Source organism: Haemaphysalis longicornis, unplaced genomic scaffold (genome assembly GCF_048455015.1).
Source record: "Haemaphysalis longicornis isolate Haplotype H1 unplaced genomic scaffold, Haemaphysalis longicornis Haplotype H1 scaffold_8, whole genome shotgun sequence".
NCBI classification, from domain to species: domain Eukaryota; kingdom Metazoa; phylum Arthropoda; class Arachnida; order Ixodida; family Ixodidae; genus Haemaphysalis; species Haemaphysalis longicornis.
This window is the reverse complement of record NW_027526445.1, coordinates 69,050,383-69,068,588: the sequence shown is the minus strand read 5'-3', so window position 1 is coordinate 69,068,588 and position 18,206 is coordinate 69,050,383. Positions and strand designations below refer to the sequence as shown.

Here is an 18,206-nt window from a genome sequence, read left to right as displayed (position 1 = left end):
GAGCAGGTGCGAGTGCGTTACATGCGTATGGCCTATCCGTAACCTAGCTAAGGTAACTTCAATGTGCCTGTTGTGTGAGTCAGTAGTGTATTGTCCCAGGTGTGGTTTTATTACATGTAACTTGTTATCTGTCTGTTCACTCCAGTGTGTTTGCCATGCGTTGCGAAGTTGGTGTCTAATGTGTGGCTTCATGTCTGTGAACGGCACTGTTGTTATGTCCACTGTATTCAAGAGTGTACCAGCAGTGACAATTTGATCTGCGGTTTCATTCCCGGCTATTCCACAGTGGCCAGGAACCCAACATATTGTTATTCCAAGACTTGAGGCGTATGCCGACATGAGGGCCTTCCCCGAAAGTGCTCGTTTCTGATTTTGGATTTGATTACAGGCCCCCCAAAGCGTGTCTTGGGCCGAACCCGGCAGCAGTCCAACGCCGGGACAAGCACCGGAGGAGCAAGCCCCTTCACGGCGCCAAGTGGCAAAAATTAGTTTAATTTGTTGCGTCCAAATAGGACTCGTATCAGATATTAAGCTGATAAGAACAGAGTTTTATTGAATGCTTGAAACAATACAAAACGGGGTAGAAATAAGGACAACGCAAATACAAGCAAATAACGCGACATTAGCAAAGCAAACACTTAACGATGTAACTTGTAGTAGTAATGTAGTAATCGTAGGAAAGATAGCATCAAAATTCAACTACAGCACTTAAAAAGTTTAAAACACAGCAAAATGAACCCAAAACATCGATCACGCAAATGAACAAAAAAAAACAAAAAGGGAAAAAGAAAGAGAAAAAACACCCCTAATAGGACCGTACAGTGCCCATCGCTGGTTACAAGCGGTCATCAGAACCACCTCACGTTGGCTGGTCGAGCGTTTCTCCCAGTCACGTGCTGCGTATATGTTCCTCGAACAGGACACCGTTTCGCTCACTGCCAGCTTCATCATTTTCAGTTATGAGCGACAGAAGAACCGTCGTAGAATGCGGTCGTTGGCTGGCTCCCACGAACCAAGGGCCCCAACCACGAGCGCACTCACCGATACTTGCTGGTACCTTCGCAGAAGCCATCTGCGCACTGGTTCATACTTCTCGACTTTTTGTTCTCTGGCCTTGAGGAGGGCTTCGGGCCGGTTGTCGAATGGGCAACATACGTCAATGACTACCGCTTCTTCTCTTGCCAGAACCAAGTCAGGCTGCAGCCTGGTGTCGCCTACAGCAGTGTTTTTATGCGTCACCGTGAACTTATTCTTTGCCGCGTTTTTGACTCTGTTGACAATACGGTTGTGTGTGTCGGTCACGGCCATGCTGTGGGTCATGCAGCGACAAATTACGTGTGGGAGGGTTTCCGGTTGTCTTCCGCATACCCTGCAGGCTTTGTCACTGGTGAAGTTTCAAGGCCGGGCTGCGTTCAGGGACAGGAGGTTGACGCGCACTTTGTGGATAAATCTCCAGTCTGTAAAGCGTGTGTAGTGCCCGGTGCGCGTGAAATGTGAGCTCGCGCGACCTGCCGCGACACATTGCAGTACCTTCCCTTGATTCGGCTTGGAATGGAGAGAGGCATCGTGTTCCGATTGCAGGTGGCTGCGTATCGTCTTAATTACTTTGGAGCAATGTTTATGTGCTAGCGATGTTCCACCGGTGGCGACTCCGGCGCCGCTTGGATTTAGCTCCCATTGTACTCCCAGTCGCCGAGATGCCTTTCTTGCCTCCACCCATACTGTGGTAGCTTGGCTTGACGTCGCCCGGAAGTCACCTTCCGTGTCGCCGGTCAGGTAAGCTTCCATATCTTCTTGTTTGGCAGGCCGTCGAAGCCTCCGTGAGACGACGTCCGAGAACGCTTGGAGTGCCAGTGTTCATACTTCTGCATCCACTGAGGATAGTAAATTGAACGCAGCGTCTATGCGGCAGGCATCACTTGTTTCTGCTGCATTCGGTATTCCTGCCACTCCTCCCTTGCTACTGCCGTACGGGTAGTCGTTTGTGACGTTTACTGGAAGGTAGAGCGTTTTCTTGATAAGGGGTGAAGTGCTTCATCTAGCTTCTTCCACTCATCTTTCCCGTATGCCCCCATCCTCATCGCAAAGTTGAGTACGGGAAAGAGGAAGGTTTTCACTGCATCAAGTCGCTGCCAGGGTGCAAGCATTGATTTTAACAGCTTCTCTCTTTTTTGGATGGCCTCTCTTATTGTTCCGTCATCTTTGAGAACCCGCTACCCAACTGGTCCTCCAAGGAATGGGTGGCCTTCGAAGTCTCAGGTGCGGTATGGCGACTCCGGCAACATAGAACGTTGTTGGTCGCATGCCCGAAAGGTGCAGACTTCGACACTTTGTCGGTTTTACCGTAAGACCCAACTGGCCTGTCAGGGACTCGATTGTCCGAATGCGCCGCTTGAGAGCTGCAGGGCTGTCGGCCAGTGGCGTGAGATCGTCCGCGTAGGCTATGTTGTGGGTTCCACTGCCCCCTTGAACTGCCCGGATCACGGGGTCGACGACAATGTTGAATAGGGGCCCGTTGAGCGGACACCCCTTTTGGATTCCTGATGCGATTGAAATGGGGTCGGTCGCACCGTCTGATCCCACCACCGATGTTGTATTCTCGATGTAGAGCTCTTGTACGACTGCCGTGAATGCCTCGCCTGCGCCGGCACCATGCACTGCATCTATAAGGGCGTTGCAGGGGCCTGAGCCAAATGCGTTCGCGAAATCAAGAAACGCGATGCATATGTTTCCTCCGTTCAGTTTTCGCACAGCATCCAGTCTCTCTGTGAGCACAAAATTATGTTCGAAGACCCCATCGTAAGGTAGAATTCCCTTCTGGCAGCGGGAAAGAACGGCGTGTGTCGAAATCCATTCTTGTAGCCGTCCTGCCAAACATGCCGCATAAAGCTTGGCGATTGTGTTGCCCAGGCTTATCGGTCTGTATTTTGCAGGGTGGGTGGGGTCTCCCTTCTTTAGCAGCAATATTGTTCCAGAGTGTCTCTAGGAGGCCGGTGTTCGGCGGAAGCGAAGGCAGACGTTGAACGTGCCGGCAAGAAATGCCCCTTCCGGATCTATGCTCTTCCAGTGTTGGTACATCAGCCTATCTGCCCCCCCCGGTGCCATGCTCTCGCACCTAATAATGCCACGTCCTGATCGAGGAACCATTGTGTATCAATGGCCTCAGGTGCTGGGAGCCTTGTTGTCAGTAGTGAATTGTTGCCGGTCCTCTCCGCTTAGACCTCCTGTAACTTCATGCAGTGGATGGGGCATGGTGTTGGCGGGCCTTCTAAGATGAGCCGGACTGCCTGGCGACGGTTGCGTTTATATAACTTCTAGATGTCCTTGGCGCATTCCGGGTTGATCTGTTTCGGTGGTCGCCTGTCACTGTCCGTTAATTTTATCTTTACTGTCTTTTGGGCCACAGAGAGTGCTTCATCTGTGATCATCATTGCTTCTTGCCATGTTTGGTCGTTTACTGGCCTGGTGGCAATTCGGCGGAGCTTTTTCGTGCGTTCGTAGATCGGCGCCTCTTAGTTTTCTTGCTGAACTATGCTCACTGAAGCCTGCGGTGTCTCTTCGGACTCTTCTATTTGCCCTGCTGATCATTCACTAAGGTGGTGGGTGCTGGGGGGATGAGCCGGAGTAGCTGTCCCGTGTCCCTTCACAACTGGGACGCTTACACAACAGACACAACGAAGTTACCCTGGCTCGATTACGGATAGGCCACACGCATGCAACACATTCCCACCTGCCCACGGGATCTCCAAGACCCCTGTGTAGCAGGTGTGGAGAGGGCCTATCCGTAATCCACATACTCATACAATGCAAGGCACTTCACACAACACAAACACTTCAGAGAACTCTACAGACAACATATCCCACTACATCCATCGCTGTTGCCCGCACGGGGAACCTTGAGCAATCTTGGTGACGGTACTGGCGATACCGCGGACCCCGAGCCCCCAAACATAAGCTGGATCCAACCGTGGCGATGTGTTTATAGGTGGAGGGTTAGAAACCACGAACGGTGGCCGTCGGAGCCCAGGTCAAGCTCCAAGAGGCACTTGATTGTATGCATCTTAAGCTTTCCAACCCCCCCCCCCCCACCAAACGTGATCGGCCCCCGAAAAGGGGCCGCACCGAAGCTTCATTCCCACCATTGCCAACCATGGCATCCCAAAAGCCGGATAACTAACCGCGCTTCTTGATTGTTGAATCTCTTGACAAGTCAACAGGCTTTAGGGCGGGGCGATCTACGAACGATCAACTCGTTGCGTTAGAGTCATATATTAAAGATGCTTACCTCCATAAGCAGTACTGTATGACAGTATTCTTTGATCTTGAAAAGGCGTACGACACTGCTTGGCGGTACGGCATCCTCAGCGATTTGAAGTCCTTTGGTATGTCGGGTAACATGTGGAACATGCTTGCCAGTTACCTCTCTGAAAGAACGTTTCGCGTGCGAGTTGGAACGGCACTCTCTAGAGTTCATGTGCAGGAAAACGGTGTTCCGCAAGGTGGAGTTTTGAGTTGCACTTTGTTTATTGTACAAATGAACTCTCTTCGGAAGGCTCTGCCACCAACCATTTCCTGCTCAATCTATGTAGACGACGTGCAATTATCCTTTAAGTCTTGTAACCTGTCTATCTGCGAGCGCCAAGTCCAGCTTGGTGTTAATAAGCTAGCTGGCTGGGCAGATAGCAACGGTTTTAAATTTAATCCAGTGAAGTGTACTTGTAGGCGCGGCATTCGGCCGGATCCAGACATCAAACTCAATGGTGTCTCAATTCCAGTCAGAAATGAACACAAGTTTTTAAGTGTAGCCCTTGACGAAAAGCTCTCGTTCATTCCACACATAAAACAACTTAAACATAAATGCTTAAAGGCCATGAATATACTCAAGGTTCTCTCCCACTTTTCATATGGGGCTGACAAACAACTTCTTTTACGTGTTTTTACCAGCGTGATAGGTTCACGATTAGACTATGGAAGCGTTGTTTATGGGTCAGCAAGTAAGACATCCCTGAAAATGCTGGACCCAGTGCTTCATCTGGGGCTCCGGTTGGCATGTGGCGCCTTCCGGACTAGCCCAGTGGAAAGCCTCTATGTGGAGTGTAATAAGTGGAACCTACAACGTCAGCGAGCATACACAGATCTTCTTTTTGCTTTTAAAATTTCATCTATGCCACACCATCTTTAAAATCGGCTTTTTATGATACGTCTCAGACTGCACTACTCCTAAACCGACCATCGTTCTCTGCGCCCTTCTCTTACAGAGTTAGAGAGGAAGCGTCAGAGCTTTATGTCTCCTTTTTAGACACCATACAAAGTTCTCAAACAGATTTTATAGAACCATGGAATCTCCGCCCTGTATCATGCGACACATCCTTCACACATGTAGATAAAAACCGAGCTCCCACATTTGCAATTCTGCAGCACTTCTTGTATTTGCAGCAGAAGTATCAATTTTCTGAATTTTATACGGACGCCTCTAAAACTGCCACCTCTGTGTCCTGCGCGGCGCATGGGCCCGGCCTTAATGTCACTAGAACTCTTAACAGTAATACCAGTATCTTTACGGCAGAGGCTTATGGTGTACTTCTTGTTGTTAATCATATCTTTCAAAGTCACATCCCACAATCCATTATATATACAGACTCCCTCAGTGTCGTGCGGGCGTTGTCGTCAACAAAGTCTTCAAAAAATCACGTTGTAAATCTAATAGTCAAGGGTATTATGTCGGTGTATGTACGCAAATTTTAACTGGTTCTATGCTGGGTCCCTGGCCACAGTGGTATAGCCGGGAACGAAGCAGCGGACCGAATGGCTGCGGCTGCTACACTCTCGAATACAATATAATAAAACCACACTTGGGACCATACACCACCGACACACGTAATAGATACACTGAAGTCGCCTTGGCTAGATTACGGATAGGGCACACTCATGCAACGCACTCGCACCTTCTCACGGGGTCTCCAAGACCTCTGTGCAGCAGGTGCGGAGAGGCCCTATCCGTGATCCACATCCTCATACAATGTAAGGCACTCGACATTACACGACGAAAACACTTCCCACAACTACACACACGACATATTCCACCACACCCGTCATACTTCTTAGGAGACGAAGCCCTGTTTTCAATCAAACGTGTTTTCGAGTTTCTCACCAACGTAAAATTTTTACGTCTCATTTCTTATGCATGTTGACAACCTGGCCCTCTACACCAGTCATTTTCATTACGTTGTGTTTTTCTTTGTTTATTTTTACTGAAATGTTCTTTTACTTCCATGTCACTTTCATGTAATCACTTTTGTTTGGCGCTCTTTGCCCTTAGTCGGCCTTGCGCCATTAAACTCTAAACATCATCATCGAGATCCGAGGCTCGCTCTTTCACTCTAAGTGAAAAGGGCAGAGGAACGGATGGGCGATTTACAAAGAGCAGAGATGTGGATGTATCGTTAAAGACAGGATAAAAAGGATGATTATTCAGTGTTGAAATTTTAAAAGCATATAGCAAGTCCATGTACGTTCGTTGGTTCTCAAGGCTCCACTTATCACACTCGACATACAGACTCTCGACAGGGCTAGTGCGAAAAGCACCCGAGGCGAGACGAAGCCCCAAGTGTAGCACTGGGTCAAGCATTCGCAACGCTGTTTTAGTCGCCGACCGATATACCACACTGCCATAGTCTAGACGAGACCCAACCAAAGCAGTATAGAGCCGTAGTAGGAGTTCTTTGTCGGAATTATAAGATTGATGGGAGAGAACCTTAAGCATATTCATTGTTTTCAGACATTTATGTTTAAGTTTCTTGATGTGTGGAATGAATGTGAGTTTCTGGTCAAACACAACAACTAAGAACTTGATGATGGTTTTTGTTTAATGGCGCAAGGCCGACGAGGGCAAAGAGCGCCAGAGAAGTTATTTAATGAAAAGAAGTGATTACCACAAAAGGTAGGTATAAAAAGAGTAAACCGGACATAGTAAGATCAATAAAGATGATGGTGATGGCTGGTGTATAGGGCCAGATTTCATGATGCGTGATAGGAAATGAGGTTTAAAAACTTGACGTCTGACAAATATTTAAAAACGCGTTTCACAGAAACCATGGCATCGTCACCTAGAAACAGGGATGGGTGTAGGGGAATATGTTGTCTGTAGAGTTCTCTGAAGTGTTTGTGTCGTGTTGTGTCATGTGCCTTGCATTGTATGAGTATGTGGACTACGGATAGGCCCTCCCTACACCTGCTACACAGGGGTCTTGGAGATCCCGTGAGCAGGTGCGAGTGCGTCACATGTGTATGGCCTATCCGTAATCTAGCTAAGGTAACTTCAATGTGCCTGTTGTGTGAGTCAGTAGTGTATTGTCCCAAGTGTGGTTTTATTACGTGTAGTTTGTTGTCTGTCTGTTCGCTCCAGTCTGCTTGCCAAGTTTTACGGAGTTGTTGTCTAATGTGTGGCTTGAGGTCTGTGTACGGTAGTGTTGCCATGTCTACTGTGTTTCGGAGTGCAGCATTGGCGGCCATTTCATCCGCCACTTCATTACCGCCAATGCCAGAATGGCCTGGCACCCAACACACAGTCACCCCAAGGTTTGAGGAATAAGCTACCATAATTGTTTTGAAGACAAGATTAATGACATGGTTTTTTGATGACTTTCCGGATGATAATGCACGGACGACGCTCAACGAATCTGTATAAATGACGGATGTAGGAATACGATGTTCAACTATGTGACTTGCAACCAGAAATATGCCATATCCTTCTGCCGTAAAAATACTTGTATTAACATTCATTGTTCTACATGCTTCAAAATTGGGCCCATGCGCAGCACAAGACACCGCAGTGGACGTTTTAGATGCATCGCTGAAAAACTCTGCAGCCTTGTATTTATCCTGTATATACATGAAATGCTGCAAAATCCCACTTTTTGGTGTCCTGTTCTTATTGTATTTTAAGAAAGACAAGTCACATGCAACAGGACGAAGATGCCATGGTGCTACAAGATCGGTGATAGATGACTTGAATGTGTCTACAAAGGGGACATCATGAATAGTGACCTCGTCCCTTACTCTGAGCGAGAAGGGAACAGGAATGGATGGGCGATTTAAAAAGAGCTTTGATGTGGATGTATCATTAAAAACCGGTTTAAAAGGATGGTTGTCCATTGATGAAATTTTACAGGCGTATAACAAGTCAACATAGGTTCGCTGGTGTGATAAGCACCATTTGTCACACTCTGCGTAAAGACTCTGTACAGGGCTCGTACGGAATGCGCCACAAGAGAGGCGAAGCCCCAAGTGAAGCACTGGGTCGAGCATTTTAAGTGCTGTTTTAGTGGCTGACCCATACACAACACATCCATAGTCCAATCTAGACCCCACTAGGCTTCTGAAAATACGTAACAGGAGTTGCTTATCCGTTCCATACGACTGGTGGGACAAGATTTTAAGAATGTTGAGAGCCTTTAGACATTTATGTTTCAATTGTTTAATGTGAGGGATGAACGTAAGCCTTTCATCCAACACCACACCTAAAAACTTGTGTTTCTTCCTCACAGGAATCGATACGCCATTAAGGATAATGTCTGGGTCCGGATGGATCCCACGCCTCCTGGAGAAGACAACACAGGTGCTTTTTTCTGGGTTAAGTTTAAAACCGTTCTTGTCTGCCCAGCTGGCAAGTTTTTTGACACCGAGCTGGACTTGACGCTCACAGATGGACATATTACATGATTTAAAAGATACCTGGATGTCGTCTACATACATTGAATAAGAAATTGTAGGTGGCAGTGCCTTCCCAAGGGAGTTCATAACTATGAACAGAGTGCAGCTTAGCACTCCACCTTGCGGAACGCCGTTTTCTTGCACATGAACTCTTGAGAGTGTGCTACCTACTCTCACGCGAAACGTTCTTTCGGACAAATAACTAGCAAGGGTGTTGAGCATATGGCCCGAAACACCGAAAGACTTTAGGTCACAGAGGATCCCGTAACGCCAAGCGGTGTCGTAGGCCTTCTCAAGGTCAAAAAATACCGTTGTGCAAAACTGCTTGTGAATGAAGGCGTCCTTTATATAGGACTCGAGCGCGACGAGTTGGTCGTTGGTGGACCGCCCCGCCCTGAAGCCCGCCTGGCAGCTCTCGAGAAGACCATTGTACTCAAGAAAGTACATCAGTCTCGTGTTTATCATCTTCTCGAGGAGCTTGCACAGGCAGCTTGTGAGGGCTATGGGCCGATAGCTAGCGGGAGAGGAAGGGTCCTTTCCTTCCTTCAGGAAAGCCACTACTATGGCCTCTCTCCAAGAGCGAGGAATGTGCCCCGGAAGCCATATGTTGTTGTATAGATGTAGGAGTGTTTCAAGAGTGTCTGGGTGTAGGTGTTGTATCATGGTGTATGTGATTTTGTCTGCACCTGGAGCTGAAGGCTTACATGCGTTCAGAGCAACCTTCAGCTCATGAATTGAAAAAGGAGAATTGTAAGAAGTGTGCGACTTGTTGTTATCACGCAGGCACTTCTTTTCTACAGATGTCTTGTGTTTCATGAACGTTTTTGTGTAGTGTGCTGAACTGGACACGTTTTCGAAGTGTTGTGCAAGTGTGTTAGCCTGGTCTTCCAGTGTGTCCCCTGTTGTACTAACAAGGGGCAGGCTGTGTGTCTGTTGTCCTTTTAGTTTTCGGATTTGTGTCCAGACTTTGTGTGTGTCGGTGTATGAGTTGATGGAAGTGAGGAAGGTGCGCCAACTCTCCCTTTTCGCCTCACGACGCACTCGCTTCCCAAGAGCCTTTGCCCGTTTAAACGAAATGAGGTTATCTGACGTGGGGTACCGGCGAAGGACACCCCACGCCTTGTTCTGGGCCTCTCGCGCCCGCCTGCAGTCCTCGTTCCACCAGGGCCTCCTTGGGTTGCGGGACGCACTGGAGGCCTGGGGCATGGACTTTTCGGCGGCGTCGAGTATGTGTACGGTGACGAGTTGGGCTGCTTCCTCCACGTGTAGGTGTTTTATGTTTGTGTGGTGTAGTTTAGATGTTTCTGTGAATGTACTCCAGTTTGCTTTTGATTCATTAAACCTGGAATGGGAAGATGGACTGCATGGGCCTTTACCTATGTATGTTAGGGATGTGGGGAAGTGGTCACTACCATATGGGTCCGTGCCCACGCCCCACTCAAGACATGGAAAGAGAATTGCAGAACCAATAGCCAAGTCGAGATGTGAGTACGTATTATGTCCTAAGTTATGGTATGTAGGCTGTTTTTGGTTGAAAAGGCATGCTCCTGAAGATGTAAGAAACTTCTCCAACAGGCGACCTCGGGCATCCGTTCTGGAGGAGCCCCAAAGAGAGTTGTGTGCATTAAGGTCGCCTGTTAGGATGTACGGTTCGGGCAGCTGGTCGACCAGCGCCTCGAAGTCAGAGCTCAAAAGTGTGACATCAGGAGGAATGTATATGGAGCATACCGTTATCAACCTATTAAAAATTATTGTGCGTATTGCTACAGCCTCAAGGACGGTGTTGAGAGCGACAGGATGGCATGCTAGGGATTTCCGGGCTATTACGGCTACACCGCCCGAAGAGTGTGTGCAGCCATCCCTGTCCTTTCTGAAGACCATGTACCTATTTAGGAAATTTGTGTGCTTGGAATTCAAATGCGTCTCCTGAAGACACATCACACTTGGCTGATTAGCATGCAGTATTTCGTATACATCGTCAAGATTTTTAAGAAGGCCTCTACAGTTCCATTGAATTATGTTTTCTCTTCCCATTATTTAGTGTGAGAGCTACTGGAGTGTGTGTGTTTGTTTATGTGTCGTCTTTCGGGGCTGTGACTCTCGCCTTTTTTGGCTTGTCGGGAGGCTTTGGCGTCGGGACGCGTTCCTTGCGCTGCGTTGCAGGCAGGAACGGCCCGACATCCATCTCGTCGTCGGATGTCCGAGGGGTGCCCGACGGACCGGGCCCCCTGGACTTGGCCCCCCCTCGGGAGCCCTTCGTTTGAGCCGCCACCGCCGAGGGCGTCCGGGGCGCCAGAGGTGGCACAGGCGGTGCGGTGGCGGTGGGAACCGGTGCGGGGCCCGTGGTGTCCATCACCTCTGTACCCTCCAGCGCACTGGAGGGCGGGGAGACAGAGGCGGGAGCGGCACCGGTCCCGACGGAAGAGGTTGCTACCACAACCGCTGCTGCCTCAGCAAGCGGCGTGGTGGCGGGTTGGGCTGCTAGAGGCAACCCAGGGGGGGGCGGGCGAGGGACCAGGTCAGACTCGCTGAACTGGGTCCCTGTGGAAACGAGACGCCGCTCCGCCCCCCGGCGAGCCGCGTCGGCGTACCTCCCCAGGGGGAAAGAGGCGAACCTCTTTCGCGCCTCTGGGAAGGTGATGTTTTCAGTGACTTTGATGTTGATGATTTTCTTTTCTAGCTGAAATTTTTCGCACTTGCGGGAGTATGCCGCATGCGGCCCCCCGCAGTTTACACAAGTGAGAGTTTCGGCTGAGCAGTTCTCGCTCGGATGATCGTGCGCCGCGCACTTTGCACACGTCGTTCGGCCACGGCCAGAGTTCGTACCATGCCCGAACCGCTGGCACTTAAAACAGCGCCGCGGGTTCGGGATGTACGGACGGATGGAGCAACGGATAAAACCTGCATTTATGTATTGTGGAAGAATTGCGCGGTCGAAAGTCAAGATAATGTGTTTGGTGGGAATCTCCTTGTCGTCTCTGCGGATGGTGATGCGTCTCACGGCAGTGACGCCCTGATCCTTCAAGCCGGCAAGGAGATCCGCATCGGTTTCGTTCAGGAGGTCTGTCTCGGATATCACACCCTGCGAGCTGTTGAGGCTCCGATGGGGTGTGACCCGGATGTCAAGATCAGCCAGTCTAGTCTGAGCTAGAAGCTTTGCAGACTGCTGCTTGTCATTTATTTCAATTAAGAGTTCACCAGACCTTTGTTTTTTGCATTTATACGATTTTCCTATTATGGCTTCAAGATATTTTGCGATCAAGAAGACTGACTGAGATGCAAGAGGGTGGGTTGGATTGAGGGATTCCATCACAAGAAATCGAGAAAAATGGTCCGGTTCAGGAAAGGTTAACGACGGCAACGGAGGAAAGGATACTTCGGTGCGGCCCCTTTTCAGGGACCGATCACGGTTGGGGGGGGTTTTAGACAATACCATAAAGCATAGTATAAAAGCAGGGAGACGGGGGTACTTTCTTCCACAACCTTACCCTGATAGCTGAGGAGGTCCCGGAGCTCCCTGCCTGGTAAACAGACAGGGAGCCCATCCGCCGGAGCTTGACCTGGGCTCCGACGGCCACCGTTAGAGGTTTCTACCCTTCACCTTAAAAACACATCACCACGGTTGGATCCAGCTTATGTTTGGGGGCTCGGGGTCCGCGGTATCGCCAGTACCGTCACCAAACAACTAAGAACTTGTGCTCCTTGTTCACAGGAAGCGACACGCCATTCAGAGTAATGTCTGGGTCCGGATGGACCCCGCGCTTTCTGGAGAACACAACGCAAGAGCTTTTTGCAGGATTCAATTTAAACCCATTCTTGTCTGCCCAGCCGGCAAGTTTCTTGACACCAAGCTGGACTTGACGTTCGCAGATTGACATATTACATATAGGATATCTGGACGTCATCTACATACATGGAATAAGAGATTGTGGGTGGCAGTGCCTTACCAAGAGAGTTCATTTTTACTATGAAGAGAGTGCAGCTTAAAGGGGCACTGACACAAAAATTTTGCATCTTGTTTTTTTTGTTGCGATAAGTAGCTAGTGACCTACTTATAACCTGTAGAAACCTCATTTGCTTCAGCGTGCGACGGTTGTTTAATTAGAGGAATTTTCAATGCGGCCAGTCGCAGTTTCGGTTTCAGCGAGTGCCGCGAAACGATGGATTTTGTAGATTTTGTGTGAACAAAGCTGACCACGTGACCGTCGGAGGGATATCACAGAGCAGAGCCGCCGTAGCACTGTCGAATCCGCATCGACGGCAGTTTCTGCCAATGCCCCCACGTACTGATCTCGTGAGGCGCTTAATTAAAAAGCGACCGTGGATGTGACGCAGGCGATGCGAGTGCAAATGCTACCGCGCTAAAGAACGACGCGCAACGCTCGAGATGGTGGTGCAAGACGCGCGTTGGGAGCAGCCGGCCGGTCTGCCTACAGGTCCGCCTACAGATGTGTTCGGCTTACCACTGCGGCAGATATTCGAGTGCCGCTCTCGTAAGCGGTTCAGATGACAATTTTTAATGCAACCGCCATGGCATCATTAACTCCTTTCTCATGTAAGCCACCATGGTCGGGACTTGGGGACAATTTCGTGCAGCGGTAACAAGCTATCACTCGAGCTACCTGCGCCGGCCTGGGCCACTTCGCGGCCGTGGCCGCCGCCTGCACAGCGACCGGGCGGCTATTTCAGTGGGCTTTTCGTGCCTCCGGCGCGTTTTCGCATCCAATGGTAATAAACAGTAATAGAAACAGAGTGCCTGGAATCGCTGTAGAACTTTGGTCGCGGCCAGCTGCCCGATGAGCTGACGAAATCACGGCGCCTCCGCCGCGAACGATCGGGTCGTTCGTTCTCGAGAGCAGAAGCTCCGCCCTCCGGCCCTCCGATTGGAGCGGTGAGCCTGGCGAGCCGACGAAAAACGCCGGCAGTGCGGAAGCGGCAAACACAAACTCGTGACGTGTTTGGACGTTGTTTATTTACCCAATATCCTCGGGATGTCGATTGCGCGTGGTCCACGGCTGGCTGCTCGGTTGCGTTTCGCACACTTTAAAATTGTTTTTAAATATGTTCTAGGCTGTATTCGCCGCTGATATTTTGCAGATGATGTAAATGTGTTCCCACCAATCTATCTCCGAAGCTATCTCGCCTTCAAAATTTTGTGTCAGTGCCCCTTTAACACACCACCTTGTGGCACGCCATTTTCTTGTACGTGAACCCTTGGGAATGCACCACCGACTCTCACTCGAAACGTTCTTTCTGACAGGTAACTGACAAGACTGTTTAACATGTTACCCGAGACACCGATTGACTTCATGTCACTGAGGATCCCGTAGCGCCAAGCGGTGTCGTAGGCCTTCTCGAGGTCGAAAAACACAGTTACGCAATACGGTTTATACACGAAGGCATCGTTAATATACGATTCAAGAGCTACAAGTTGATCATTCGTGGATCGCCCCGCCCTGAAGCCTGCCTGCCAGCTATCGAGAAGACCGTTGTACTCAAGGAAGTACACGAGCCTGCGATTTATCATCTTCTCGAAGAGCTTGCACAGGCAGCTCGTCAGGGCTATTGGACGGTAACTTGAGGGGGACGAAGGGTCCTTTCCCTCCTTCAGGAAAGCTACAACTATAGCCTCCTTCCAAGACTTTGGAATGTGCCCCGAAAGCCAAATCTTGTTATATAGGTGTAAGAGTGTTAGAAGAGTGTCTGCGTGCAGGTGTTGTATCATTGTGTATGTGATGTTGTCTGGGCCTGGAGCTGAGGGTTTACACGTGCTCAAAGCAGCCCTCAGCTCATGCAGTGAAAACTCTGAGTTATAAGAAGATGTTGACCTATTGTTATCTAGTATAGGCTTCTTTGCGGCCGTTTGTTTGTGTTTCATGAAAGTGTTTGTGTAGTGTGCTGAACTAGAAACGTGTTGGAAGTGTTGTGCGAGTGTGTCAGCCTGGTCTTCGAGTGTGTCCCCTGTAGTGCTGACCAGAGGCAGACTGTGTGTTTGTTGTCCTTTGAGTTTGCGTATTCGTGTCCATACTTTCCGTGTGTCTGTGTAGGTGTTTATTGATGTTATGAATGTACGCCAACTTTCTCGTTTTGCTTCCCGGCGCACACGTTTTCCTAATGCCTTGGCCCGTTTGAACAAGAGGAAGTTTCCCGACGTGGGGTACCGACGAAGGATACCCCACGCCTTGTTCTGGGCCTCTCGCGCCCGCCTGCAGTCCTCGTTCCATCACGGCCTCCTCTGGTTGCGCGGGGCAACAGAGGCGTGGGGAATAGACTTTTCGGCGGCGTCGAGGATGTGCGCCGTGAGGAGTTGGGTAGCTTCTTCGACGTGTAGGTGTCCTATGGATGTGTGGTGTATGATGATCGTTGGATGTTTATGGCGCAAGGCCAACTGGGGCAAAGAGCGCCAAAACAATAGTCGATGATAGGGGTGAAACCTTAAACACTAAGTAAAATCAGCAAAAACAAAAGTAGTCACAAAACTACAATGAGCATGGCTGGTGTATAGGGCCAGATTTCATCATGCGTGATAGGAAATGAGGTTTAAAAACTTGACGTCGGACAAATAATCAAACACACGTTTCACGGAAACAATGGCATCATCACCTAGGAAAAACGATGGATGTAGGGGAATATGTTGTCTGTAGAGTTCTCTGAAGTGTTTGTGTCGTGTTGTGTGAAGTGCCTTGCATGTGATTAGTATGTGCACTACGGATAGGGCCTCTCCGCACCTGCTGCACTGGGGTCTAGAAGATCCCGTCAGCAGATACGAGTGAGTTGCATGGGTGTGCCCTATCCGCAGCCTACCCAAGGCGACTTCTGTGTGTCTGTTGCGTGTGTCAGTGGTGTATGGTCCCAAAGAGAACTGCGGAACCAATAGCCAAGTCAAGATGCGAGTATGTATTGTGTCCTAAGTTATGGTATGTAGGCTGTTTTTTGTTGAAAAGGCATGCTCCTGAAGGTGTAAGAAACTTCTCTATCAGGCGACCTCGGGCATCCGTTCTAGAGGAGCCCCAAAGAGAGTTGTGTGCATTAAGGTCGCCTGTTAGGATGTATGGTTCGGGCAGGTGGTCGACCAGCGCCTCGAAATCAGAGCTCGAAAGTGCATGATCAGGAGGAATGTAAATGGAGCACACCGTTACCAACGTATTAAATATTATTGTTCGAATTGCTACAGCCTCGAGGACAGTGTTCAGAGTGACAGGGTGGCAGGCTAAGGATTTCTGGGCGACAATTACCACACCTCCTGAAGAGTGTGTGCAGCCAGCCCTGTCCTTTCTGAATACCATGTACCTATTTAAGAAATTTGTCTGTTTGGAATTGAGGTGAGTCTCTTGGAGACACATGAGACTTGGCTGATCGGCATGCAGGATATCATACACATCATCAAGATTTTTAAGGAGGCCTCTGCAGTTCCATTGAATGATATTTTCTGTTCCCATTATTTACGTTTAAGAATGAATGGAGTGTGTGTATGTGTTCATGTGTCGTCTTTCGGGGCTGTTACTCTGGGATTAGGCTTTTTAGGCCTGTCTGTAGGCTTGGAAGTGGGTGGCCGCTCCTTGCGCTGCGTTGCAGGCAGGAACGGCCCGACATCCATCTCGTCGTCGGATGTCCGAGGGGTGCCCGACGGACCGGGCCCCCCGGACTTGGCCCCCCCTCGGGAGCACTTTGTTTGAGCCGCCACCGCCGAGGGCGTCCGGGGCACCAGAGGTGGCACGGGCGGTGCGGTGACGGTGGGAGCCGGTACGGGGCCCGTGGTGTCCATCACCTCGGTACCCTCCAACGGACTGGAGGACGGGGAGACAGAGGCGGGAACGGCACCGGTCCTAACAGAAGTGGTTTGCACCACAACCGCTGCTGCCTCAGCAAGCGGCGTGGTGCCGGGTTGGGCTGCGTGAGGCAACCAAGCGAGGGGCGGGGGTGGGACCAGGTCAGACTCGCTGAACTTGGTCCCTGTGGAAACCAGACGCCGCTCCGCCCCCCGGCGAGCCGCGTCTGCGTACCTCCCCAGAGGGAAAGAGGCGAACCTCTTTCGCGCCTCTGGGAAGGTGATGTTCTCCGTGACCTTGATGTTAATTATCTTTTTTTCCATTTGAAATTTTTCACACTTGCGGGAGTACGGTGCATGCGGCCCCCCGCAGTTCACACAAGACAGGCTATCGGATGGACAATTGTCGCTCGGATGATCATGCGCCGCGCATTTTGCACACGTCGTTCGGCCACGGCAAGAGTTCGTACCGTGCCCGAACCGCTGGCACTTAAAACAGCGCCGCGGGTTCGGGATGTACGGACGGATGGAGCAACGGATAAAACCTGCATTTGTGTTATGGGAGAACTGCGCGGTCAAAGGTCAAGTTAATGTGCTTGGTGGGAATCTCCCTGTTGTCTCTGCGGATAGTGATGCGTCTCACGGCAGTGACGCCCTGATCCTTCAAGCCGGCAAGGAGATCCGCATCCGTTTCGTTCAGGAGGTCTGTCTCGGATATCACACCCTGCGAGCTGTTGAGGCTCCGATGGGGTGTGACCCGGATGTCGAGATCAGCCAGTCTAGTCTGAGCAAGAAGCTTTGCAGACTGCTGCTTGTCATTTATTTCAATTAGGAGTTCACCAGACTTTTGTTTTTTGCACTTATACAATTTACCTACTATGGCTTCAAGATAATTGGCAATCAAGAAGACTGACTGAGATGCAAGAGGGTGGGTTGGATTGATGGATTCCATGACAAGAAACCGAGAAAAATTATCTGGTTCAGGAAATGTCAAAGATGGCAATGAAGGAAAAGATACTTCGGTTCGGCCCCTTTTCAGGGACCGATCACGTTTGGGGGGGGGGGGGTTAGAGAATGCTATACATCATAGCATAGAAGTAGGGGACGGGGGGTACTTTCTTCTCAAACCTTATCCTGATAGCCTGAGAGGTCCCGGAGCTCCCTGCCTGGTAAACAGACAGGGAGCCCATCTGCCGGAGCTTGACCTGGGCTCCGACGGCCACCGTTTGAGGCTTCTACCCTTCACCTTTAAACACATCACCACGGTAGGTTACAGTTTATGTGGGGGGCTCGGGGTCCGCGGTGTCGCCAACACCGTTACCAAGAATACTCAAGGTGCCCCATGCGGGGTCGTTAGCGAGTGTATAAAGCTTTCAATACCGTAATCATTTCATAATTGTTCGGGTTGAGAGCCAGTTCGTTATGATAACGATGGATACAATAGAATTCCGGAGCACAAAAGCAGCCTCTGGACAACGATGTCTGGGGCGCGATCGCGTTGACCTAGCACAAACCTTCTCTTTGTATTTGAATGTTAATAAACAACGCACGATACGGATATGCATATTCTTGCACGCAGCCATAACGAAATCCAATTCGTGAATTAGGGAATGTATGCCATACAGCCTGAAGAAAATATCCACACCATCTTTGTGAGCCTCCTAAACATCCCCAAACCTTCTAATACGACTTGTAACGGTGCAGAAAGAATAATGGGTTGGGAACA

At 49.9% G+C, this 18,206-nt stretch overlaps 1 protein-coding gene and 2 pseudogenes across 1 annotated transcript in view; 1 reads left to right on the top strand and 2 right to left on the bottom strand.

Moving 5' to 3' along the window:
* The window catches only part of LOC144149758 (uncharacterized), a 138,698-nt gene that overhangs the window by 104,281 nt on the left and 16,211 nt on the right, over window positions 1-18,206 (top strand). The gene's annotated exons all lie outside the window — the stretch shown is intronic.
* On the bottom strand, window positions 401-580 carry LOC144150343 (U2 spliceosomal RNA; annotated as a pseudogene).
* LOC144148895 (uncharacterized) lies at window positions 542-5,183 on the bottom strand (annotated as a pseudogene).